Below are 25,403 nucleotides of genomic sequence, written 5' to 3' on the forward strand. Positions count from 1 at the left end.
GTTTAGGGTTGTTTTAGGGTCAGGACCTGGGCCCAGGGTTAGGCTTGTTTTAGTACCAGGGCCCAGGGTTAGGGTTGTTTTAGGGTCAGGGCCAGGGCCCAGGGTTAGGGTTGTTTTAGGTCAGGGCCAGGGCCCAGGGTTAGGGTTGTTTTAGGTCAGGGCCAGGTCCCAGGGTTAGGCTTGTTTTAGGGTCAGGGCCAGGGCCTAGGGTTAGGGTTGTTTTAGGTTCAGGGCCAGTGCCCAGGGTTAGGGTTGTTTTAGGGTCAGGGCGAGGGCCCAGGGTTAGGGTTGTTTTAGGCTCAGGGCCAGGGACCCTGGGTTAGGGATGTTTTACGGTGAGGGCCAGGGCCCAGGGTTAGGGTTGTTTCAGGGTCAGGGTCAGGGTCCAGTTTTAGGGTTGTTTTAGGGTCAGGGCCAGGGCCCAGGGTTACGGTTGTTTTACGGTCAGGGCCAGGGCTCAGGGTTAGGGTTGTTTTAGGGTCATGTCCAGGGCCCATGGTTAGGGTTGTTTTAGGGTCAGGTCCAGGGCCCAGGATTAGGGTTGTTTTAGGGTCATGTCCAGGGTCCACGGTTAGGGTTGTTTTAGGGTCAGGGTCAGGGTCCAGGGTCAGGGTTGTTTCAGTGTCAGGGCCAGGTCCCAGGGTTAGGGTTGTTTTAGGGTCAGGGCCAGGGCCCAGGGTTATGGTTATTTTAGGGTCAGTGCCCAGGGTTAAGGTTGTTTTAGGGTCAGGGCCCAGGGTTAGGGTTGTTTTAGGGTGAGTACCCATGGTTGGCTTTATTTTAGGGTCAGGGCCAGGGCCTAGGGTTAGGTTTGTTTTAGGGTCTGGGCCAGGGCCCAGGGTTAGGGTTGTTTTAGGGTCAGGGCCAGGGCCCAGGGTTAGGCTTGTTTTAGAGTCAGGGCCAGGGCCCAGGGTTAGGGTTGTTTTAGGTTCAGGGCCAGGGCCCAGGGTTAGGTTTGTTTTAGTGTCAGGGCCTGGGCCCAGGGTTAGGGTTGTTTTAGGTTCAGGGACAGGGCCCAGAGCTATGGTTGTTTTAGGGTCAGGGCCAGGGCCCAGGGTTAGGATTGTTTTAGGGTCAGGGCCAGGGCCCAGGTTTAGGGTTGTTTTATGGTCAGGGCCAGGGCCCAGCGTTAGGTTTGTTTTAGGGTCAGCGCCAGGGTCCAGGGTTAGGGTTGTTTTAGGGTCAGGACCTGGGCCCAGGGTTAGGCTTCTTTTAGTGCCAGGGCCCAGGGTTCGGGTTGTTTTAGATTCAGGGCCAGGGCCCAGGGTCAGGGTTGTTTTAGGTCAGGGCCAGGGCCCAGGTTTAGGGGTGTTTTAGGGTCAGGGCCAGGGCCCAGCGTTAGGGTTGTTTTAGGGTCAGGGCCAGGGCCCAGGGTTAGGCTTGATTTAGGTTCAGGGCCAGGTCCCAGGGTTAGGCTTGTTTTAGGGTCAGAGCCAGGGCCCAGGGATAGGGTTCTTTTAGGGTCAGGGCCAGGGCCCAGGGTTAGGGTTGTTTGAGGGTCATGGCCAGGGCCCAGGGTTAGGCTTGTTTTAGGGTCAGGGCCAGGGCCCAGGGATAGGGTTGTTTTAGGGTTAGGGCCAGTGCCCAGGGTTAGGCTTGTTTTAGGGTCAGGGCCTGGGCCCAGGGTTAGGGTTGTTTTAGGGTCAGGACCTGGGCCCAGGGTTAGTCTTGTTTTAGTACCAGGGCCCAGGGTTAGGGTTGTTTTAGGGTCAGGGCCAGGGCCCACGGTTAGGGTTGTTTTACGGTGAGGGCCAGGGCTCAGGGTAAGGGTTGTTTTAGGGTCATGTCCAGGGCCCACGGTTAGGGTTGTTTTAGGGTCATGTCCAGGGCACACGGTTAGGGTTGTTTTAGGGTCAGGTCCAGGGCCCAGGATTAGGGTTGTTTTAGGGTCAGGGCCAGGGCCCAGGGTTAGGCTTGTTTTAGGGTCAGAGCCAGGGCCCAGGGTTAGGGTTGTTTTATGATCAGGGTTAGGGCCAGGGCCCAGGGTTAGGGTTCTTTTATGGTCAGGGCCAGGGCTCAGGGTTAGGGTTGTTTTAGGGTCATGTCCAGGGCCCACGGTTAGGGTTGTTTTAGGGTCATGTCCAGGGCCCACGGTTAGGGTTGTTTTAGGGTCAGGTCCAGGGCCCAGGATTAGGGTTGTTTTAGGGTCAGGGTCAGGGCCGAGGGTTAGGGTTGTTTTAGGGTCAGGGACAGGGCCCAGGGTTAGGCTTGTTTTAGGGTCAGGGCCAGGGCCCAGGGTTAGGGTTCTTTTACGGTCAGGGCCAGGGCTCAGGGTTAGGGTTGTTTTAGGGTCATGTCCAGGGCCCACGGTTAGGGTTGTTTTAGGGTCATTTCCAGGGCCCACGGTTAGGGTTGTTTTAGGGTCAGGTCCAGTGCCCAGGATTAGGGTTGTTTTAGGGTCAGGGTCAGGGCCCAGGGTTAGGGTTGTTTTAGGGTCAGGGCCAGGGCCCAGGGTTAGGGTTGTTTTAGGGTCAGGACCTGGGCCCAGTGTTAGGCTTGTTTTAGTGCCAGGGCCCAGAGTTAGGGTTGCTTTAGGGTCAGGGCCAGGGCCCAGGGTTAGGGTTGTTTTAGGTCAGGGCCAGGGCCCAGGGTTAGGGTTGTTTTATGGTCAGGGCCAGGGCCCAGGGTTAGGGTTGTTTTAGGGTCAGGGCCAGGGCCCAGGATTAGGGTTGTTTTAGGGTCAGGGCCAGGGCCCAGGTTTAGGGTTGTTTTAGGGTCAGGACCTGGGACCAGGGTTAGGCTTGTTTTAGTACCAGGGCCCAGGGTTAGGGTTGTTTTAGGTCAGGGCCAGGGCCCAGGGTTAGGGTTGTTTTAGGTCAGGGCCAGGTCCCAGGGTTAGGCTTGTTTTAGGGTCAGGGCCAGGGCCTAGGGTTAGGGTTGTTTTAGGTTCAGGGCCAGTGCCCAGGGTTAGGGTTGTTTTAGGGTCAGGGCGAGGGCCCAGGGTTAGGCTTGTGTTAGGGTCAGGGCCAGGGTCCATGTTTAGGCTTGTTTTAGGGTCAGGGCCAGGGCCCAGGGTTAGGCTTGTTTTAGGGTCAGGGCCAGGGCCCAGGGTTAGGGTTTTTTTAAGGTCAGGGCCAGGCCCCAGGGTCATGGTTGTTTTAGGTCAGGGCCAGGGCGCAGCATTAGGTTTGTTTTAGGGTCAGGGTCAGGGCCCAGGTTTAGGGGTGTTTTAGGGTTAGGGCCAGGGTCCAGGGTAAGGGTTGTTTCAGTGTCAGGGCTAGGGCCCAGGGTTAGGGTTGTTTTAGGGTCAGGGCCAGGGCCCAGGGTTATGGTTATTTTAGGGTTAGTGCCCAGGGTTAGGGTTGTTTTAGGGTCAGTGCCCAGGGTTAGGCTTGTTTTAGGGTCAGGGCCAGGGCCCAGGGTTAGGCTTGCTTTAGGGTCAGGGTCAGGGCCAGGGCCCGGGGTTAGGCTTGCTTTAGGGTCAGGGCCAGGGCCCAGGGTTAGGGTTGTTTTAGGGTCAGGGCCAGGGCGCAGCGTTAGGGTTGTTTCAGGGTCAGGGCCAGGGCCCAGGGTTAGGGTTTTTTTAGGGTCAGGGCCAGGCCCCAGGGTCAGGGTTGTTTTAGGTCAGGGCCAGGGCCCAGCATTAGGTTTGTTTTAGGGTCAGGGACAGGGCCCAGGTTTAGGGGTGTTTTAGGGTTAGGGCCAGGGTCCAGGGTAAGGGTTGTTTCAGTGTCAGGGCCAGGGCCCAGGGTTAGGGTTCTTTTAGGGTCAGGGCCAGGGCGCAGCGTTAGGGTTGTTTTAGGGTCAGAGCCAGGGCCCAGGGTTAGGGTTGTTTTAGGTTCAGGACCTGGGCCCAGGGTTAGGCTTCTTTTAGTGCCAGGGCCCAGGGTTCGGGTTGTTTTAGGGTCAGGTCCAGGGCCCAGGGTCAGGGTTGTTTTAGGTCAGGGCCAGGGCCCAGATTTAGGGGTGTTTTAGGGTCAGGGCCAGGGCCCACGGTTAGGCTTGTTTTAGGGTCAGGGACAGGGCCCAAGGTTAGGCTTGTTTTAGGTTCAGGGCCAGGGCCCAGGGTTAGGCTTGTTTTAGGGTCAGGGCCAGGGCCCAGGGTTAGGCTTGTTTTAGGGTCAGGGACAGGGCCCAGGGTTAGGGTTGTTTTAGGGTCAGGGCCAGGGCCCAGGGTTAGGCTTGTTTTAGGGTCAGGGCCAGGGCCCAGGGTTAGGCTTGTTGTAGGGTCAGGGCCAGGGCCCAGGGTTAGGCTTGTTTTAGGGTCAGGGCCAGGGCCCAGGGTTAGGCTTGTTTTAGGGTCAGGGCCAGGGCCCAGGGTTAGGCTTGTTTTAGGGTCAGGGCCAGTGCCCAGGGTTACGCTTGTTTTAGGGTCAGGGCCAGGGCCCAGGGTTAGGCTTGTTTTAGGGTCAGGGCCAGGGCCCAGGGTTAGGCTTGTTTTAGGGTCAGGGCCAGGGCCCAGGGATAGGGTTGTTTTAGGGTCAGGGCCAGGGCGCAGGGTTAGGCTTGTTTTAGGGTCAGGGCCAGGGCCCAGGTTTAGGCTTGTTTTAGGGTCAGGACCTGGGCCCAGGGTTAGGCTTGTTTTAGTACCAGGGCCCAGGGTTAGGGTTGTTTTAGGGTCAGGGCCAGGGCCCAGCGTTAGGGTTGTTTTAGGTCAGGGCCAAGGCCCAGGGTTAGGGTTGTTTTAGGTCAGGGCCAGGTCCCAGGGTTAGGGTTGTTTTAGGGTCAGGGTCAGGGCCCAGGTTTAGGGTTGTTTTAAGGTCAGGGCCAGGCCCAGGGTTAGGGTTGTTTTACGGTCAGGGCCAGGGCTCAGGGTTAGGGTTGTTTTAGGGTCATGTCCAGGGCCCACGGTTAGGGTTGTTTTAGGGTCATGTCCAGGGCACACGGTTAGGGTTGTTTCAGGGTCAGGTCCAGGGCCCAGGATTAGGGTTGTTTTAGGGTCAGGGTCAGGGCCCAGGGTTAGGGTTGTTTTAGGGTCAGGGCCAGGGCCCAGGGTTAGGCTTGTTTTAGGGTCAGAGCCAGGGCCCAGGGTTAGGGTTGTTTTATGATCAGGGTTAGGGCCAGGGCCCAGGGTTAGGGTACTTTTACGGTCAGGGCCAGGGCTCAGGGTTAGGGTTGTTTTAGGGTCATGTCCAGGGCCCACGGTTAGGGTTGTTTTAGGGTCATGTCCAGGGCCCACGGTTAGGGTTGTTTTAGGGTCAGGTCCAGGGCCCAGGATTAGGGTTGTTTTAGGGTCAGGGTCAGGGCCGAGGGTTAGGGTTGTTTTAGGGTCAGGGACAGGGCCCAGGGTTAGGCTTGTTTTAGGGTCAGGGCCAGGGCCCAGGGTTAGGGTTCTTTTACGGTCAGGGCCAGGGCTCAGGGTTAGGGTTGTTTTAGGGTCATGTCCAGGGCCCACGGTTAGGGTTGTTTTAGGGTCATGTCCAGGGCCCACGGTTAGGGTTGTTTTAGGGTCAGGTCCAGGGCCCAGGATTAGGGTTGTTTTAGGGTCAGGGTCAGGGCCCAGGGTTAGGGTTGTTTTAGGGTCAGGGCCAGGGCCCAGGGTTAGGGTTGTTTTAGGGTCAGGACCTGGGCCCAGTGTTAGGCTTGTTTTAGTGCCAGGGCCCAGAGTTAGGGTTGCTTTAGGGTCAGGGCCAGGGCCCAGGGTTAGGGTTGTTTTAGGTCAGGGCCAGGGCCCAGGGTTAGGGTTGTTTTATGGTCAGGGCCAGGGCCCAGGGTTAGGGTTGTTTTAGGGTCAGGGCCAGGGCCCAGGATTAGGGTTGTTTTAGGGTCAGGGCCAGGGCCCAGGTTTAGGGTTGTTTTAGGGTCAGGACCTGGGCCCAGGGTTAGGCTTGTTTTAGTACCAGGGCCCAGGGTTAGGGTTGTTTTAGGTCAGGGCCAGGGCCCAGGGTTAGGGTTGTTTTAGGTCAGGGCCAGGTCCCAGGGTTAGGCTTGTTTTAGGGTCAGGGCCAGGGCCTAGGGTTAGGGTTGTTTTAGGTTCAGGGCCAGTGCCCAGGGTTAGGGTTGTTTTAGGGTCAGGGCGAGGGCCCAGGGTTAGGCTTGTTTTAGGGTCAGGGCCAGGGTCCATGTTTAGGCTTGTTTTAGGGTCAGGGCCAGGGCCCAGGGTTAGGCTTGTTTTAGGGTCAGGGCCAGGGCCCAGGGTCAGGGTTTTTTTAAGGTCAGGGCCAGGCCCCAGGGTCAGGGTTGTTTTAGGTCAGGGCCAGGGCCCAGCATTAGGTTTGTTTTAGGGTCAGGGTCAGGGCCCAGGTTTAGCGGTGTTTTAGGGTTAGGGCCAGGGTCCAGGGTAAGGGTTGTTTCAGTGTCAGGGCTAGGGCCCAGGGTTAGGGTTGTTTTAGGGTCAGGGCCAGAGCCCAGGGTTATGGTTATTTTAGGGTTAGTGCCCAGGGTTAGGGTTGTTTTAGGGTCAGTGCCCAGGGTTAGGCTTGTTTTAGGGTCAGGGCCAGGGCCCAGGGTTAGGCTTGCTTTAGGGTCAGGGTCAGGGCCAGGGCCCGGGGTTAGGCTTGCTTTAGGGTCAGGGCCAGGGCCCAGGGTTAGGGTTGTTTTAGGGTCAGGGCCAGGGCGCAGCGTTAGGGTTGTTTCAGGGTCAGGGCCAGGGCCCAGGGTTAGGGTTTTTTTAGGGTCAGGGCCAGGCCCCAGGGTCAGGGTTGTTTTAGGTCAGGGCCAGGGCCCAGCATTAGGTTTGTTTTAGGGTCAGGGACAGGGCCCAGGTTTAGGGGTGTTTTAGGGTTAGGGCCAGGGTCCAGGGTAAGGGTTGTTTCAGTGTCAGGGCCAGGGCCCAGGGTTAGGGTTCTTTTAGGGTCAGGGCCAGGGCGCAGCGTTAGGGTTGTTTTAGGGTCAGAGCCAGGGCCCAGGGTTAGGGTTGTTTTAGGTTCAGGACCTGGGCCCAGGGTTAGGCTTCTTTTAGTGCCAGGGCCCAGGGTTCGGGTTGTTTTAGGGTCAGGTCCAGGGCCCAGGGTCAGGGTTGTTTTAGGTCAGGGCCAGGGCGCAGATTTAGGGGTGTTTTAGGGTCAGGGCCAGGGCCCACGGTTAGGCTTGTTTTAGGGTCAGGGACAGGGCCCAAGGTTAGGCTTGTTTTAGGTTCAGGGCCAGGGCCCAGGGTTAGGCTTGTTTTAGGGTCAGGGCCAGGGCCCAGGGTTAGGCTTGTTTTAGGGTCAGGGACAGGGCCCAGGGTTAGGGTTGTTTTAGGGTCAGGGCCAGGGCCCAGGGTTAGGCTTGTTTTAGGGTCAGGGCCAGGGCCGAGAGTTAGGCTTGTTGTAGGGTCAGGGCCAGGGCCCAGGGTTAGGCTTGTTTTAGGGTCAGGGCCAGGGCCCAGGGTTAGGCTTGTTTTAGGGTCAGGGCCAGGGCCCAGGGTTAGGCTTGTTTTAGGGTCAGGGCCAGGGCCCAGGGTTACGCTTGTTTTAGGGTCAGGGCCAGGGCCCAGGGTTAGGCTTGTTTTAGGGTCAGGGCCAGGGCCCAGGGTTAGGCTTGTTTTAGGGTCAGGGCCAGGGCCCAGGGGTAAGGTTGTTTTAGGGTCAGGGCCAGGGCGCAGGGTTAGGCTTGTTTTAGGGTCAGGGCCAGGGCCCAGGTTTAGGCTTGTTTTAGGGTCAGGACCTGGGCCCAGGGTTAGGCTTGTTTTAGTACCAGGGCCCAGGGTTAGGGTTGTTTTAGGGTCAGGGCCAGGGCCCAGCGTTAGGGTTGTTTTAGGTCAGGGCCAAGGCCCAGGGTTAGGGTTGTTTTAGGTCAGGGCCAGGTCCCAGGGTTAGGCTTGTTTTAGGGTCAGGGTCAGGGCCCAGGTTTAGGGTTGTTTTAAGGTCAGGGCCAGGCCCAGGGTTAGGGTTGTTTTACGGTCAGGGCCAGGGCTCAGGGTTAGGGTTGTTTTAGGGTCATGTCCAGGGCCCACGGTTAGGGTTGTTTTAGGGTCATGTCCAGGGCCCACGGTTAGGGTTGTTTTAGGTTCAGGTCCAGGGCCCAGGATTAGGGTTGTTTTAGGGTCAGGGTCAGGGCCCAGGTTTAGGGTTGTTTTAGGGTCAGGGCCAGGGCCCAGGGTTAGGGTTGTTTTAGGGTCAGGACCTGGGCCCAGTGTTAGGCTTGTTTTAGTGCCAGGGCCCAGAGTTAGGGTTGCTCTAGGGTCAGGGCCAGGGCCCAGAGTTAGGGTTGTTTTAGGTCAGGGCCAGGGCCCAGGGTTAGGGTTGTTTTAGGGTCAGGGCCAGGGCCCAGGGTTAGGGTTGTTTTAGGGTCAGGGACAGGGCCCAGGGTTAGGCTTGTTTTAGGGTCAGGGACAGGGCCCAGGTTTAGGGTTGTTTTAGGGTCAGGGCCAGGGCCAAGGGTTAGGCTTGTATTAGGGTCAGGTCCAGGGCCCACGGATAGGCTTGTTTTAGGGTCAGGGCCAGGGCCCAGGATTAGGCTTGTTTTAGGGTCAAGGACAGGGCCCAGGGTTAGGGTTGTTTTAGGGTCAGGGCCAGGGCCCAGGGTTAGGCTTGTTTTAGGGTCAGGGCCAGGGCCCAGGGTTAGGCTTGCTTTAGGGTCAGGGTCAGGGCCAGGGCCCAGGGTTAGGCTTGCTTTAGGGTCAGGGCCAGGGCCCAGGGTTAGGGTTGTTTTAGGGTCAGGGCCAGGGCGCAGCGTTAGGGTTGTTTTAGGGTCAGAGCCAGGGCCCACGGTTAGGGTTGTTTTAGGGTCAGGACCTGGGCCCAGGGTTAGGCTTCTTTTAGTGCCAGGGCCCACGGTTCTGGTTGTTTTAGGGTCAGGTCCAGGGCCCAGGGTCAGGGTTCTTTTAGGTCAGGGCCAGGGCCCAGATATAGGGGTGTTTTAGGGTCAGGGCCAGGGCCCACGGTTAGGCTTGTTTTAGGGTCAGGGCCAGGGCCCAGGGTTAGGCTTGTTTTAGGTTCAGGGCCAGGGCCCAGGGTTAGGCTTGCTTTAGGGTCAGGGCCAGGGCCCAGGGTTAGGGTTGTTTTAGGGTCAGGGCCAGGGCGCAGCGTTAGGGTTGTTTTAGGGTCAGGGCCAGGGCCCAGGGTTAGGGTTTTTTTAGGGTCAGGGCCAGGCCCCAGGGTCAGGGTTGTTTCAGGTCAGGGCCAGGGCCCAGCATTAGGTTTGTTTTAGGGTCAGGGACAGGGCCCAGGTTTAGGGGTGTTTTAGGGTTAGGGCCAGGGTCCAGAGTAAGGGTTGTTTCAGTGTCAGGGCCAGGGCCCAGGGTTAGGGTTCTTTTAGGGTCAGGGCCAGGGCGCAGCGTTAGGGTTGTTTTAGGGTCAGAGCCAGGGCCCAGGGTTAGGGTTGTTTTAGGTTCAGGACTTGGGCCCAGGGTTAGGCTTCTTTTAGTGCCAGGGCCCAGGGTTCGGGTTGTTTTATGGTGAGGTCCAGGGCCCAGGGTCAGGGTTGTTTTAGGTGAGGGCCAGGGCCCAGATTTAGGGGTGTTTTAGGGTCAGGGCCAGGGCCCAGGGATAGGCTTGTTTTAGGGTCAGGGACAGGGCGCAGGGTTAGGCTTGTTTTAGGTTCAGGGCCAGGGCCCAGGGTTAGGCTTGTTTTAGGGTCAGGGACAGGGCCCAGGGTTAGGCTTGTTTTAGGGTCAGGGACAGGGCCCAGGGTTAGGGTTGTTTTAGGGTCAGGGCCAGGGCCCAGGGTTAGGCTTGTTTTAGGGTCAGGGCCAGGGCCCAGGGTTAGGCTTGTTGTAGGGTCAGGGCCAGGGCCCAGGGATAGGCTTGTTTTAGGGTCAGGGCCAGGGCCCAGGGTTAGGCTTGTTTTAGCGTCAGGGCCAGGGCCCAGGGTTAGGCTTGTTTTAGGGTCAGGGCCAGGGCCCAGGGTTAGGCTTGTTTTAGGGTCAGGGCCAGGGCCCAGGGTTAGGCTTGTTTTAGGATCAGGGCCAGGGCCCAGGTATAGGGTTGTTTTACGGTCAGGGCCAGGGCGCAGGGTTAGGCTTATTTTAGGGTCAGGGCCAGGGCCCAGGTTTAGGGTTGTTTTAGGGTCAGGACCTGGGCCCAGGGTTAGGCTTGTTTTAGTACCAGGGCCCAGGGTTAGGGTTGTTTTAGGGTCAGGGCCGGGGCCCAGCGTTAGGGTTGTTTTAGGTCAGGGCCAGGGCCCAGGGTTAGGGTTGTTTTAGGTCAGGGCCAGTTCCCAGGGTTAGGCTTGTTTTAGGGTCAGGGTCAGGGCCCAGGTTTAGGGTTGTTTTCAGGTCAGGGCCAGGGCCCAGGGTTACGGTTGTTTTACGGTCAGGGCCAGGGCTCAGGGTTAGGGTTGTTTTAGGGTCATGTCCAGGGCCCACGGTTAGGGTTGTTTTAGGGTCATGTCCAGGGCCCTCGGTTAGGGTTGTTTTAGGGTGAGGTCCAGGGCCCAGGATTAGGTTTGTTTTAGGGTCAGGGTCAGGGCCCAGGTTTAGGGTTGTTTTAGGGTCAGGGCCAGGGCCCAGGGTTAGGGTTGTTTTAGGGTCAGGACCTGGGCCCAGTGTTAGGCTTGTTTTAGTGCCAGGGCCCAGAGTTAGGGTTGCTTTAGGGTCAGGGCCAGGGCCCAGAGTTAGGGTTGTTTTAGGTCAGGGCCAGGGCCCAGGGTTAGGGTTGTTTTAGGGTCAGGGCCAGGGCCCAGGGTTAGGGTTGTTTTAGGGTCAGGGACAGGGCCCAGGGTTAGGCTTGTTTTAGGGTCAGGGACAGGGCCCAGGGTTAGGCTTGTTTTAGGGTCAGGGCCAGGGTCTAGGGTTAGGCTTGTTTTAGTGTCAGGGCCAGGGCCCAGGGTTAGGCTTGATTTAGGGTCAGGGCCAGGGCCCAGGGTTAGGGTTTTTTTAGGGTCAGGGCCAGGCCCCAGGGTCAAGGTTGTTTTAGGTCAGGGCCAGGGCCCAGCATTAGGTTTGTTTTAGGGTCAGGGACAGGGCCCAGGTTTAGGGGTGTTTTAGGGTTAGGGCCAGGGTCCAGGGTAAGGGTTGTTTCAGTGTCAGGGCCAGGGCCCAGGGTTAGGGTTGTTTCATGGTCAGGGCCAGGGCCCAGGGTTATGGTAATTTTAGGGTTAGTGCCCAGGGTTAGGGTTGTTTTAGGGTCAGTGCCCAGGGTTAGGCTTGTTTTAGGGTCAGGTCCAGGGCCCAGGGATAGGCTTGTTTTAGGGTCAGGGCCAGGGCCCAGGGTTAGGGTTGTTTTAGGGTGCTGGCCAGGGCCCAGGTTTAGGGTTGTTTTAGGGTCAGGGCCAGGGCCAAGGGTTAGGCGTCTATTAGGGTCAGGTCCAGGGCCCACGGATAGGCTTGTTTTAGGGTCAGGGCCAGGGCCCAGGATTAGGCTTGTTTTAGGGTCAAGGACAGGGCCCAGGGTTAGGGTTGTTTTAGGGTCAGGGCCAGGGCCCAGGGTTAGGCTTGTTTTAGGGTCAGGGCCAGGGCCCAGGGTTAGGCTTGCTTTAGGGTCAGGGTCAGGGCCAGGGCCCAGGGTTAGGCTTGCTTTAGGGTCAGGGCCAGGGCCCAGGGTTAGGGTTGTTTTATGGTCAGGGCCAGGGCGCAGCGTTAGGGTTGTTTTAGGGTCAGAGCCAGGGCCCACGGTTAGGGTTGTTTTAGGGTCAGGACCTGGGCCCAGGGTTAGGCTTCTTTTAGTGCCAGGGCCCAGGGTTCGGGTTGTTTTAGGGTCAGGTCCAGAGCCCAGGGTCAGGGTTCTTTTAGGTCAGGGCCAGGGCCCAGATTTAGGGGTGTTTTAGGGTCAGGGCCAGGTCCCAGCGTTAGGGTTGTTTTAGGATTAGGGCCAGGGCCCAGGGTTAGGCTTGTTTTAGGTTCAGGGCCAGGGCCCAGGGTTAGGCTTGTTTTAGGGTCAGGGCCAGGGCCCAGGGTTAGGCTTGTTTTAGGGTCAGGGACAGGGCCCAGGGTTAGGGTTGTTTTAGGGTCAGGGCCAGGGCCCAGGGTTAGGCTTGTTTTAGGGTCAGGGCCAGGGCCCAGGGTTAGGCTTGTTGTAGGGTCAGGGCCAGGGCCCAGGGTTAGGCTTGTTTTAGGGTCAGGGCCAGGGCCTAGGGTTAGGCTTGTTTTAGGGTCAGGGCCAGGGCCCAGGGTTAGGGTTTTTTTAGGGTCAGGGCCAGGCCCCAGGGTCAGGGTTGTTTTAGGTCAGGGCCAGGGCCCAGCATTAGGTTTGTTTTAGGGTCAGGGACAGGGCCCAGGTTTAGGGGTGTTTTAGGGTTAGGGCCAGGGTCCAGGGTAAGGGTTGTCTCAGTGTCAGGGCCAGGGCCCAGGGTTAGGGTTGTTTTAGGGTCAGGGCCAGGGCCCAGGGTTATGGTTATTTTAGGGTTAGTGCCCAGGGTTAGGGTTGTTTTAGGGTCAGTGCCCAGGGTTAGGCTTGTTTTAGGGTCAGGTCCAGGGCACAGGGATAGGCTTGTTTTAGGGTCAGGGCCAGGGCCAAGGGTTAGGGTTGTTTCAGGGTCAGGGTCAGGGTCCAGTTTTAGGGTTGTTTTAGGGTCAGGGCCAGGGCCCATGGTTAGGGTTGTTTTAGGGTCAGGTCCAGGGCCCAGGATTAGGGTTGTTTTAGGGTCATGTCCAGGGCCCACGGTTAGGGTTGTTTTAGGGTCAGGGTCAGGGTCCAGGGTCAGGGTTGTTTCAGTGTCAGGGCCAGGTCCCAGGGTTAGGGTTGTTTTAGGGTCAGGGCCAGGGCCCAGGGTTATGGTTATTTTAGGGTCAGTGCCCAGGGTTAAGGTTGTTTTAGGGTCAGGGCCCAGGGTTAGTGTTGTTTTAGGGTGAGTGCCCATGGTTGGCTTTATTTTAGGGTCAGGGCCAGGGCCTAGGGTTAGGTTTGTTTTAGGGTCTGGGCCAGGGCCCAGGGTTAGGGTTGTTTTAGGGTCAGGGCCAGGGCCCAGGGTTAGGCTTGTTTTACAGTCAGGGCCAGGGCCCAGGGTTAGGGTTGTTTTAGGTTCAGGGCCAGGGCCCAGGGTTAGGTTTGTTTTAGGGTCAGGGCCAGGGCCCAGGGTTAGGTTTGTTTTAGGGTCAGGGCCTGGGCCCAGGGTTAGGGTTGTTTTAGGTTCTGGGCCAGGGCCCAGAGCTATGGTTGTTTTAGGGTCAGGGCCAGGGCCCAGGGTTAGGCTTGTTTTAGGGTCAGGGCCAGGGCCCAGGTTTAGGGTTGTTTTAGGGTCAGGACCTGGGCCCAGGGTTAGGCTTGTTTTAGTACCAGGGCCCAGGGTTAGGGTTGTTTTAGGGTCAGGGCCAGGGCCCAGGGTTAGGGTTGTTTTAGGTCAGGGCCAGGGCCCAGGGTTAGGGTTGTTTTAGGTCAGGGCCAGGTCCCAGGGTTAGGCTTGTTTTAGGGTCAGGGCCAGGGCCTAGGGTTAGGGTTGTTTTAGGTTCAGGGCCAGTGCCCAGGGTTAGGGTTGTTTTAGGGTCAGGGCGAGGGCCCAGGGTTAGGGTTGTTTTAGGCTCAGGGCCAGGGACCCTGGGTTAGGGATGTTTTACGGTGAGGGCCAGGGCCCAGGGTTAGGGTTGTTTCAGGGTCAGGGTCAGGGTCCAGTTTTAGGGTTGTTTTAGGGTCAGGGCCAGGGCCCAGGGTTACGGTTGTTTTACGGTCAGGGCCAGGGCTCAGGGTTAGGGTTGTTTTAGGGTCATGTCCAGGGCCCATGGTTAGGGTTGTTTTAGGGTCAGGTCCAGGGCCCAGGATTAGGGTTGTTTTAGGGTCATGTCCAGGGTCCACGGTTAGGGTTGTTTTAGGGTCCGGGTCAGGGTCCAGGGTCAGGGTTGTTTCAGTGTCAGGGCCAGGTCCCAGGGTTAGGGTTGTTTTAGGGTCAGGGCCAGGGCCCAGGGTTATGGTTATTTTAGGGTCAGTGCCCAGGGTTAAGGTTGTTTTAGGGTCAGGGCCCAGGGTTAGGGTTGTTTTAGGGTGAGTGCCCATGGTTGGCTTTATTTTAGGGTCAGGGCCATGGCCTAGGGTTAGGTTTGTTTTAGGGTCTGGGCCAGGGCCCAGGGTTAGGGTTGTTTTAGGGTCAGGGCCAGGGCCCAGGGTTAGGCTTGTTTTAGAGTCAGGGCCAGGGCCCAGGGTTAGGGTTGTTTTAGGTTCAGGGCCAGGGCCCAGGGTTAGGTTTGTTTTAGTGTCAGGGCCTGGGCCCAGGGTTAGGGTTGTTTTAGGTTCAGGGCCAGGGCCCAGAGCTATGGTTGTTTTAGGGTCAGGGCCAGGGCCCAGGGTTAGGATTGTTTTAGGGTCAGGGCCAGGGCCCAGGTTTAGGGTTGTTTTATGGTCAGGGCCAGGGCCCAGCGTTAGGTTTGTTTTAGGGTCAGCGCCAGGGTCCAGGGTTAGGGTTGTTTTAGGGTCAGGACCTGGGCCCAGGGTTAGGCTTCTTTTAGTGCCAGGGCCCAGGGTTCGGGTTGTTTTAGATTCAGGGCCAGGGCCCAGGGTCAGGGTTGTTTTAGGTCAGGGCCAGGGCCCAGGTTTAGGGGTGTTTTAGGGTCAGGGCCAGGGCCCAGCGTTAGGGTTGTTTTAGGGTCAGGGCCAGGGCCCAGGGTTAGGCTTGATTTAGGTTCAGGGCCAGGTCCCAGGGTTAGGCTTGTTTTAGGGTCAGGGCCAGGGCCCAGGGATAGGGTTCTTTTAGGGTCAGGGCCAGGACCCAGGGATAGGGTTGTTTTAGGGTTAGGGCCAGTGCCCAGGGTTAGGCTTGTTTTAGGGTCAGGGCCAGGGCCCAGGGATAGGGTTCTTTTAGGGTCAGGGCCAGGGCCCAGGGATAGGGTTGTTTTAGGGTTAGGGCCAGTGCCCAGGGTTAGGCTTGTTTTAGGGTCAGGGCCTGGGCCCAGGGTTAGGGTTGTTTTAGGGTCAGGACCTGGGCCTAGGGTTAGTCTTGTTTTAGTACCAGGGCCCAGGGTTAGGGTTGTTTTAGGGTCAGGGCCAGGGCCCACGGTTAGGGTTGTTTTACGGTGAGGGCCAGGGCTCAGGGTTAGGGTTGTTTTAGGGTCATGTCCAGGGCCCACGGTTAGGGTTGTTTTAGGGTCATGTCCAGGGCACACGGTTAGGGTTGTTTTAGGGTCAGGTCCAGGGCCCAGGATTAGGGTTGTTTTAGGGTCAGGGCCAGGGCCCAGGGTTAGGCTTGTTTTAGGGTCAGAGCCAGGGCCCAGGGTTAGGGTTGTTTTATGAACAGGGTTAGGGCCAGGGCCCAGGGTTAGGGTTCTTTTACGGTCAGGGCCAGGGCTCAGGGTTAGGGTTGTTTTAGGGTCATGTCCAGGGCCCACGGTTAGGGTTGTTTTAGGGTCATGTCCAGGGCCCACGGTTAGGGTTGTTTTAGGGTCAGGTCCAGGGCCCAGGATTAGGGTTGTTTTAGGGTCAGGGTCAGGGCCGAGGGTTAGGGTTGTTTTAGGGTCAGGGACAGGGCCCAGGGTTAGGCTTGTTTTAGGGTCAGGGCCAGGGCCCAGGGTTAGGGTTCTTTTATGGTCAGGGCCAGGGCTCAGGGTTAGGGTTGTTTTAGGGTCATGTCCAGGGCCCACGGTTAGGGTTGTTTTAGGGTCATGTCCAGGGCCCACGGTTAGGGTTGTTTTAGGGTCAGGTCCAGGGCCCAGGATTAGGGTTGTTTTAGGGTCAGGGTCAGGGCCCAGGGTTAGGGTTGTTTTAGGGTCAGGGCCAGGGCCCAGGGTTAGGGTTGTTTTAGGGTCAGGACCTGGGCCCAGTGTTAGGCTTGTTTTAGTGCCAGGGCCCAGAGTTAGGGTTGCTTTAGGGTCAGGGCCAGGGCCCAGGGTTAGGGTTTTTTTAGGGTCAGGGCCAGGCCCCAGGGTCAGGGTTGTTTTAGGTCAGGGCCAGGGCCCAGCACTAGGTTTGTTTTAGGGTCAGGGACAGGGCCCAGGTTTAGGGGTGTTTTAGGGTTAGGGCCAGGGTCCAGGGTAAGGGTTGTTTCAGTGTCAGGGCCAGGGCCCAGGGTTAGGGTTGTTTTAGGGTCAGGGCCAGGGCCCAGGGTTATGGTTATTTTAGGGTTAGTGCCCAGGGTTAGGGTTGTTTTAGGGTCAGTGCCCAGGGTTAGGCTTGTTTTAGGGTCAGGTCCAGGGCCCAGGGATAGGCTTGTTTTAGGGTCAGGGCCAGGGCCCAGGGTTAGGGTTGTTTTAGGGTCAGTGCCAGGGCCCAGGTTTAGGGTTGTTTTAGGGCAAGGGCCAAGGGTTAGGCTTGTATTAGGGTCAGGTCCAGGGCCCACGGATAGGCTTGTTTTAGGGTCAGGGCCAGGGCCCAGGATTAGGCTTGTTTTAGGGTCAAGGACAGGGCCCAGGGTTAGGGTTGTTTTAGGGTCAGGGCCAGGGCCCAGGGTTAGGCTTGTTTTAGGGTCAGGGCCAGGGCCCAGGGTTAGGCTTGCTTTAGGGTCAGGGCCAGGGCCCAGGGTTAGGCTTGCTTTAGGGTCAGGGCCAGGGCCCAGGGTTAGGGTTGTTTTAGGGTCAGGGCCAGGGCGCAGCGTTAGGGTTGTTTTAAGGTCAGAGCCAGGGCCCAGGGATAGGGTTGTTTTAGGGTCAGGACCTGGGCCCAGGGTTAGGCTTCTTTTAGTGCCAGGGCCCAGGGTTCGGGTTGTTTTAGGGTCAGGTCCAGGGCCCAGGTTCAGGGTTGTTTTAGGTCAGGGCCAGGGCCCAGATTTAGGGGTGTTTTAGGGTCAGGGCCAGGGCCCACGGTTAGGCTTGTTTTAGGGTCAGGGACAGGGCCCAGGGTTAGGCTTGTTTTAGGTTCAGGGCCAGGGCCGTGGGTTAGGCTTGTTTTAGGGTCAGGGCCAGGGCCCAGGGTTAGGCTTGTTTTAGGGTCAGGGACAGGTCCCAGGGTTAGGGTTGTTTTAGGGTCAGGGCCAGGGCCCAGGGTTAGGCTTGTTTTAGGGTCAGGGCCAGGGCCCAGGGTTAGGCTTGTTTTAGGGTCAGGGCCAGGGCCCAGGGTTAGGCTTGTTTTAGGGTCAGGGCCAGGGCCCAGGTTTAGGCTTGTTTTAGGGTCAGGGCCAGGGCCCAGGGTTAGGCTTGTTTTAGGGTCAGGGCCAGGGCCCAGGGTTAGGCTTGTTTTAGGGTCAGGGCCAGGGCCCAGGGTTAGGCTTGTTTTAGGGTCAGGGCCAGGGCCCAGGGATAGGGTTGTTTTAGGGTCAGGGCCAGGGCACAGGGTTAGGCTTGTTTTAGGGTCAGGGCCAGGGCCCAGGTTTAGGGTTGTTTTAGGGTCAGGACCTGGGCCCAGCGTTAGGCTTGTTTTAGTACCAGGGCCCAGGGTTAGGGTTGTTTTAGGGTCAGGTCCAGGGCCCAGGGTTAGGGTTGTTTTAGGTCAGGGCCAGGGCCCAGGGTTAGGGTTGTTTTAGGTCAGGGCCAGGTCCCAGGGTTAGGCTTGTTTTAGGGTCAGGGCCAGGGCCTAGGGTTAGGGTTGTTTTAGGTTCAGGGCCAGTGCCCAGGGTTAGGGTTGTTTTAGGGTCAGGGCGAGGGCCCAGGGTTAGGGTTGTTTTAGGCTCAGGGCCAGGGACCCTGGGTTAGGGATGTTTTACGGTGAGGGCCAGGGCCCAGGGTTAGGGTTGTTTCAGGGTCAGGGTCAGGGTCCAGTTTTAGGGTTGTTTTAGGGTCAGGGCCAGGGCCCAGGGTTACGGTTGTTTTACGGTCAGGGCCAGGGCTCAGGGTTAGGGTTGTTTTAGGGTCATGTCCAGGGCCCATGGTTAGGGTTGTTTTAGGGTCAGGTCCAGGGCCCAGGATTAGGGTTGTTTTAGGGTCATGTCCAGGGTCCACGGTTAGGGTTGTTTTAGGGTCAGGGTCAGGGTCCAGGGTCAGGGTTGTTTCAGTGTCAGGGCCAGGTCCCAGGGTTAGGGTTGTTTTAGGGTCAGGGCCAGGGCCCAGGGTTATGGTTATTTTAGGGTCAGTGCCCAGGGTTAAGGTTGTTTTAGGGTCAGGGCCCAGGGTTAGGGTTGTTTTAGGGTGAGTACCCATGGTTGGCTTTATTTTAGGGTCAGGGCCAGGGCCTAGGGTTAGGTTTGTTTTAGGGTCTGGGCCAGGGCCCAGGGTTAGGGTTGTTTTAGGGTCAGGGCCAGGGCCCAGGGTTAGGCTTGTTTTAGAGTCAGGGCCAGGGCCCAGGGTTAGGGTTGTTTTAGGTTCAGGGCCAGGGCCCAGGGTTAGGTTTGTTTTAGTGTCAGGGCCTGGGCCCAGGGTTAGGGTTGTTTTAGGTTCAGGGCCAGGGCCCAGAGCTATGGTTGTTTTAGGGTCAGGGCCAGGGCCCAGGTTTAGGATTGTTTTAGGGTCAGGGCCAGGGCCCAGGTTTAGGGTTGTTTTATGGTCAGGGCCAGGGCCCAGCGTTAGGTTTGTTTTAGGGTCAGCGCCAGGGTCCAGGGTTAGGGTTGTTTTAGGGTCAGGACCTGGGCCCAGGGTTAGGCTTCTTTTAGTGCCAGGGCCAAGGGTTCGGGTTGTTTTAGATTCAGGGCCAGGGCCCAGGGTCAGGGTTGTTTTAGGTCAGGGCCAGGGCCCAGGTTTAGGGGTGTTTTAGGGTCAGGGCCAGGGCCCAGCGTTAGGGTTGTTTTAGGGTCAGGGCCAGGGCCCAGGGTTAGGCTTGATTTAGGTTCAGGGCCAGGTCCCAGGGTTAGGCTTGTTTTAGGGTCAGGGCCAGGGCCCAGGGGTAGGGTTCTTTTAGGGTCAGGGCCAGGGCCGAGGGTTAGGGTTGTTTGAGGGTCATGGCCAGGGCCCAGGGTTAGGCTTGTTTTAGGGTCAGGCCAGGGCCCAGGGATAGGGTTGTTTTAGGGTTAGGGCCAGTGCCCAGGGTTAGGCTTGTTTTAGGGTCAGGGCCTGGGCCCAGGGTTAGGGTTGTTTTAGGGTCAGGACCTGGGCCCAGGGTTAGTCTTGTTTTAGTACCAGGGCCCAGGGTTAGGGTTGTTTTAGGGTCAGGGCCAGGGCCCACGGTTAGGGTTGTTTTACGGTGAGGGCCAGGGCTCAGGGTTAGGGTTGTTTTAGGGTCATGTCCAGGGCCCACGGTTAGGGTTGTTTTAGGGTCATGTCCAGGGCACACGGTTAGGGTTGTTTTAGGGTCAGGTCCAGGGCCCAGGATTAGGGTTGTTTTAGGGTCAGGGCCAGGGCCCAGGGTTAGGCTTGTTTTAGGGTCAGAGCCAGGGCCCAGGGTTAGGGTTGTTTTATGATCAGGGTTAGGGCCAGGGCCCAGGGTTAGGGTTCTTTTACGGTCAGGGCCAGGGCTCAGGGTTAGGGTTGTTTTAGGGTCATGTCCAGGGCCCACGGTTAGGGTTGTTTTAGGGTCATGTCCAGGGCCCACGGTTAGGGTTGTTTTAGGGTCAGGTCCAGGGCCCAGGATTAGGGTTGTTTTAGGGTCAGGGTCAGGGCCGAGGGTTAGGGTTGTTTTAGGGTCAGGGACAGGGCCCAGGGTTAGGCTTGTTTTAGGGTCAGGGCCAGGGCCCAGGGTTAGGGTTCTTTTACGGTCAGGGCCAGGGCTCAGGGTTAGGGTTGTTTTAGGGTCATGTCCAGGGCCCACGGTTAGGGTTGTTTTAGGGTCATGTCCAGGGCCCACGGTTAGGGTTGTTTTAGGGTCAGGTCCAGGGCCCAGGATTAGGGTTGTTTTAGGGTCAGGGTCAGGGCCCAGGGTTAGGGTTGTTTTAGGGTCAGGGCCAGGGCCCAGGGTTAGGGTTGTTTTAGGGTCAGGACCTGGGCCCAGTGTTAGGCTTGTTTTAGTGCCAGGGCCCAGAGTTAGGGTTGCTTTAGGGTCAGGGCCAGGGCCCAGGGTTAGGGTTGTTTTAGGTCAGGGCCAGGGCCCAGGGTTAGGGTTGTTTTACGGTCAGGGCCAGGGCCCAGGGTTAGGGTTGTTTTAGGGTCAGGGCCAGGGCCCAGGATTAGGGTTGTTTTAGGGTCAGGGCGAGGGCCCAGGTTTAGGGTTGTTTTAGGGTCAGGACCTGGGCCCAGGGTTAGGCTTGTTTTAGTACCAGGGCCCAGGGTTAAGGTTGTTTTAGGTCAGGGCCAGGGCCCAGGGTTAGGGTTGTTTTAGGTCAGGGCCAGGTCCCAGGGTTAGGCTTGTTTTAGGGTCAGGGCCAGGGCCTAGGGTTAGGGTTGTTTTAGGTTCAGGGCCAGTGCCCAGGGTTAGGGTTGTTTTAGGGTCAGGGCGAGGGCCCAGGGTTAGGCTTGTTTTAGGGTCAGGGCCAGGGTCCATGTTTAGGCTTGTTTTAGGGTCAGGGCCAGGGCCCAGGGTTAGGCTTGTTTTAGGGTCAGGGCCAGGGCCCAGGGTTAGGGTTTTGTTAAGGTCAGGGCCAGGCCCCAGGGTCATGGTTGTTTTAGGTCAGGGCCAGGGCGCAGCATTAGGTTTGTTTTAGGGTCAGGGTCAGGGCCCAGGTTTAGGGGTGTTTTAGGGTTAGGGCCAGGGTCCAGGGTAAGGGTTGTTTCAGTGTCAGGGCTAGGGCCCAGGGTTAGGGTTGTTTTAGGGTCAGGGCCAGGGCCCAGGGTTATGGTTATTTTAGGGTTAGTGCCCAGGGTTAGGGTTGTTTTAGGGTCAGTGCCCAGGGTTAGGCTTGTTTTAGGGTCAGGGCCAGGGCCCAGGGTTAGGCTTGCTTTAGGGTCAGGGTCAGGGCCAGGGCCCGGGGTTATGCTTGCTTTAGGGTCAGGGCCAGGGCCCAGGGTTAGGGTTGTTTTAGGGTCAGGGCCAGGGCGCAGCGTTAGGGTTGTTTCAGGGTCAGGGCCAGGGCCCAGGGTTAGGGTTTTTTTAGGGTCAGGGCCAGGCCCCAAGGTCAGGGTTGTTTTAGGTCAGGGCCAGGGCCCAGCATTAGGTTTGTTTTAGGGTCAGGGACAGGGCCCAGGTTTAGGGGTGTTTTAGGGTTAGGGCCAGGGTCCAGGGTAAGGGTTGTTTCAGTGTCAGGGCCAGGGCCCAGGGTTAGGGTTCTTTTAGGGTCAGGGCCAGGGCGCAGCGTTAGGGTTGTTTTAGGGTCATGTCCAGGGCCCACGGTTAGGGTTGTTTTAGGGTCATGTCCAGGGCCCACGGTTAGGGTTGTTTTAGGGTCATGTCCAGGGCCCACGGTTAGGGTTGTTTTAGGGTCAGGTCCAGGGCCCAGGATTAGGGTTGTTTTAGGGTCAGGGTCAGGGCCGAGGGTTAGGGTTGTTTTAGGGTCAGGGACAGGGCCCAGGGTTAGGCTTGTTTTAGGGTCAGGGCCAGGGCCCAGGGTTAGGGTTCTTTTACGGTCAGGGCCAGGGCTCAGGGTTAGGGTTGTTTTAGGGTCATGTCCAGGGCCCACGGTTAGGGTTGTTTTAGGGTCATGTCCAGGGCCCACGGTTAGGGTTGTTTTAGGGTCAGGTCCAGGGCCCAGGATTAGGGTTGTTTTAGGGTCAGGGTCAGGGCCCAGGGTTAGGGTTGTTTTAGGGTCAGGGCCAGGGCCCAGGGTTAGGGTTGTTTTAGGGTCAGGACCTGGGCCCAGTGTTAGGCTTGTTTTAGTGCCAGGGCCCAGAGTTAGGGTTGCTTTAGGGTCAGGGCCAGGGCCCAGGGTTAGGGTTGTTTTAGGTCAGGGCCAGGGCCCAGGGTTAGGGTTGTTTTATGGTCAGGGCCAGGGCCCAGGGTTAGGGTTGTTTTAGGGTCAGGGCCAGGGCCCAGGATTAGGGTTGTTTTAGGGTCAGGGCCAGGGCCCAGGTTTAGGGTTGTTTTAGGGTCAGGACCTGGGCCCAGGGTTAGGCTTGTTTTAGTACCAGGGCCCAGGGTTAGGGTTGTTTTAGGTCAGGGCCAGGGCCCAGGGTTAGGGTTGTTTTAGGTCATGGCCAGGTCCCAGGGTTAGGCTTGTTTTAGGGTCAGGGCCAGGGCCTAGGGTTAGGGTTGTTTTAGGTTCAGGGCCAGTGCCCAGGGTTAGGGTTGTTTTAGGGTCAGGGCGAGGGCCCAGGGTTAGGCTTGTTTTAGGGTCAGGGCCAGGGTCCATGTTTAGGCTTGTTTTAGGGTCAGGGCCAGGGCCCAGGGTTAGGCTTGTTTTAGGGTCAGGGCCAGGGCCCAGGGTCAGGGTTTTTTTAAGGTCAGGGCCAGGCCCCAGGGTCAGGGTTGTTTTAGGTCAGGGCCAGGGCCCAGCATTAGGTTTGTTTTAGGGTCAGGGTCAGGGCCCAGGTTTAGCGGTGTTTTAGGGTTAGGGCCAGGGTCCAGGGTAAGGGTTGTTTCAGTGTCAGGGCTAGGGCCCAGGGTTAGGGTTGTTTTAGGGTCAGGGCCAGAGCCCAGGGTTATGGTTATTTTAGGGTTAGTGCCCAGGGTTAGGGTTGTTTTAGGGTCAGTGCCGAGGGTTAGGCTTGTTTTAGGGTCAGGGCCAGGGCCCAGGGTTAGGCTTGCTTTAGGGTCAGGGTCAGGGCCAGGGCCCGGGGTTAGGCTTGCTTTAGGGTCAGGGCCAGGGCCCAGGGTTAGGGTTGTTTTAGGGTCAGGGCCAGGGCTCAGCGTTAGGGTTGTTTCAGGGTCAGGGCCAGGGCCCAGGGTTAGGGTTTTTTTAGGGTCAGGGCCAGGCCCCAGGGTCAGGGTTGTTTTAGGTCAGGGCCAGGGCCCAGCATTAGGTTTGTTTTAGGGTCAGGGACAGGGCCCAGGTTTAGGGGTGTTTTAGGGTTAGGGCCAGGGTCCAGGGTAAGGGTTGTTTCAGTGTCAGGGCCAGGGCCCAGGGTTAGGGTTCTTTTAGGGTCAGGGCCAGTGCGCAGCGTTAGGGTTGTTTTAGGGTCAGAGCCAGGGCCCAGGGTTAGGGTTGTTTTAGGTTCAGGACCTGGGCCCAGGGTTAGGCTTCTTTTAGTGCCAGGGCCCAGGGTTCGGGTTGTTTTAGGGTCAGGTCCAGGGCCCAGGGTCAGGGTTGTTTTAGGTCAGGGCCAGGGCCCAGATTTAGGGGTGTTTTAGGGTCAGGGCCAGGGCCCACGGTTAGGCTTGTTTTAGGGTCAGGGACAGGGCCCAATGTTAGGCTTGTTTTAGGTTCAGGGCCAGGGCCCAGGGTTAGGCTTGTTTTAGGGTCAGGGCCAGGGCCCAGGGTTAGGCTTGTTTTAGGGTCAGGGCCAGGGCCCAGGGTTAGGGTTGTTTTAGGGTCAGGGCCAGGGCCCAGGGTTAGGCTTGTTTTAGGGTCAGGGCCAGGGCCGAGAGTTAGGCTTGTTGTAGGGTCAGGGCCAGGGCCCAGGGTTAGGCTTGTTTTAGGGTCAGGGCCAGGGCCCAGGGTTAGGCTTGTTTTAGGGTCAGGGCCAGGGCCCAGGGTTAGGCTTGTTTTAGGGTCAGGGCCAGGGCCCAGGGTTACGCTTGTTTTAGGGTCAGGGCCAGGGCCCAGGGTTAGGCTTGTTTTAGGGTCAGGGCCAGGGCCCAGGGTTAGGCTTGTTTTAGGGTCAGGGCCAGGGCCCAGGGGTAGGGTTGTTTTAGGGTCAGGGCCAGGGCGCAGGGTTAGGCTTGTTTTAGGGTCAGGGCCAGGGCCCAGGTTTAGGCTTGTTTTAGGGTCAGGACCTGGGCCCAGGGTTAGGCTTGTTTTAGTACCAGGGCCCAGGGTTAGGGTTGTTTTAGGGTCAGGGCCAGGGCCCAGCGTTAGGGTTGTTTTAGGTCAGGGCCAAGGCCCAGGGTTAGGGTTGTTTTAGGTCAGGGCCAGGTCCCAGGGTTAGGCTTGTTTTAGGGTCAGGGTCAGGGCCCAGGTTTAGGGTTGTTTTAAGGTCAGGGCCAGGCCCAGGGTTAGGGTTGTTTTACGGTCAGGGCCAGGGCTCAGGGTTAGGGTTGTTTTAGGGTCATGTCCAGGGCCCACGGTTAGGGTTGTTTTAGGGTCATGTCCAGGGCCCACCCTTAGGGTTGTTTTAGGTTCAGGTCCAGGGCCCAGGATTAGGGTTGTTTTAGGGTCAGGGTCAGGGCCCAGGTTTAGGGTTGTTTTAGGGTCAGGGCCAGGGCCCAGGGTTAGGGTTGTTTTAGGGTCAGGACCTGGGCCCAGTGTTAGGCTTGTTTTAGTGCCAGGGCCCAGAGTTAGGGTTGCTTTAGGGTCAGGGCCAGGGCCCAGAGTTAGGGTTGTTTTAGGTCAGGGCCAGGGCCCAGGGTTAGGGTTGTTTTAGGGTCAGGGCCAGGGCCCAGGGTTAGGGTTGTTTTAGGGTCAGGGACAGGGCCCAGGGTTAGGCTTGTTTTAGGGTCAGGGACAGGGCCCAGGTTTAGGGTTGTTTTAGGGTCAGGGCCAGGGCCAAGGGTTAGGCTTGTATTAGGGTCAGGTCCAGGGCCCACGGATAGGCTTGTTTTAGGGTCAGGGCCAGGGCCCAGGATTAGGCTTGTTTTAGGGTCAAGGACAGGGCCCAGGGTTAGGGTGGTTTTAGGGTCAGGGCCAGGGCCCAGGGTTAGGCTTGTTTTAGGGTCAGGGCCAGGGCGCAGGGTTAGGCTTGCTTTAGGGTCAGGGTCAGGGCCAGGGCCCAGGGTTAGGCTTGCTTTAGGGTCAGGGCCAGGGCCCAGGGTTAGGGTTGTTTTAGGGTCAGGGCCAGGGCGCAGCGTTAGGGTTGTTTTAGGGTCAGAGCCAGGGCCCACGGTTAGGGTTGTTTTAGGGTCAGGACCTGGGCCCAGGGTTAGGCTTCTTTTAGTGCCAGGGCCCAGGGTTCGGGTTGTTTTAGGGTCAGGTCCAGGGCCCAGGGTCAGGGTTCTTTTAGGTCAGGGCCAGGGCCCAGATATAGGGGTGTTTTAGGGTCAGGGCCAGGGCCCACGGTTAGGCTTGTTTTAGGGTCAGGGCCAGGGCCCAGGGTTAGGCTTGTTTTAGGTTCAGGGCCAGGGCCCAGGGTTAGGCTTGCTTTAGGGTCAGGGCCAGGGCCCAGGGTTAGGGTTGTTTTAGGGTCAGGGCCAGGGTGCAGCGTTAGGGTTGTTTTAGGGTCAGGGCCAGGGCCCAGGGTTAGGGTTTTTTTAGGGTCAGGGCCAGGCCCCAGGGTCAGGGTTGTTTCAGGTCAGGGCCAGGGCCCAGCATTAGGTTTGTTTTAGGGTCAGGGACAGGGCCCAGGTTTAGGGGTGTTTTAGGGTTAGGGCCAGGGTCCAGGGTAAGGGTTGTTTCAGTGTCAGGGCCAGGGCCCAGGATTAGGGTTCTTTTAGGGTCAGGGCCAGGGCGCAGCGTTAGGGTTGTTTTAGGGTCAGAGCCAGGGCCCAGGGTTAGGGTTGTTTTAGGTTCAGGACCTGGGCCCAGGGTTAGGCTTCTTTTAGTGCCAGGGCCCAGGGTTCGGGTTGTTTTAGGGTGAGGTCCAGGGCCCAGGGTCAGGGTTGTTTTAGGTGAGGGCCAGGGCCCAGATTTAGGGGTGTTTTAGGGTCAGGGCCAGGGCCCAGGGATAGGCTTGTTTTAGGGTCAGGGACAGGGCGCAGGGTTAGGCTTGTTTTAGGTTCAGGGCCAGGGCCCAGGGTTAGGCTTGTTTTAGGGTCAGGGACAGGGCCCAGGGTTAGGCTTGTTTTAGGGTCAGGGACAGGGCCCAGGGTTAGGGTTGTTTTAGGGTCAGGGCCAGGGCCCAGGGTTAGGCTTGTTTTAGGGTCAGGGCCAGGGCCCAGGGTTAGGCTTGTTGTAGGGTCAGGGCCAGGGCCCAGGGATAGGCTTGTTTTAGGGTCAGGGCCAGGGCCCAGGGTTAGGCTTGTTTTAGGGTCAGGGCCAGGGCCCAGGGTTAGGCTTGTTTTAGGGTCAGGGCCAGGGCCCAGGGTTAGGCTTGTTTTAGG

The sequence above is a fragment of the Gorilla gorilla genome, chromosome 1 (genome assembly GCF_029281585.2).
Source record: "Gorilla gorilla gorilla isolate KB3781 chromosome 1, NHGRI_mGorGor1-v2.1_pri, whole genome shotgun sequence".
NCBI lineage: Eukaryota > Metazoa > Chordata > Mammalia > Primates > Hominidae > Gorilla > Gorilla gorilla.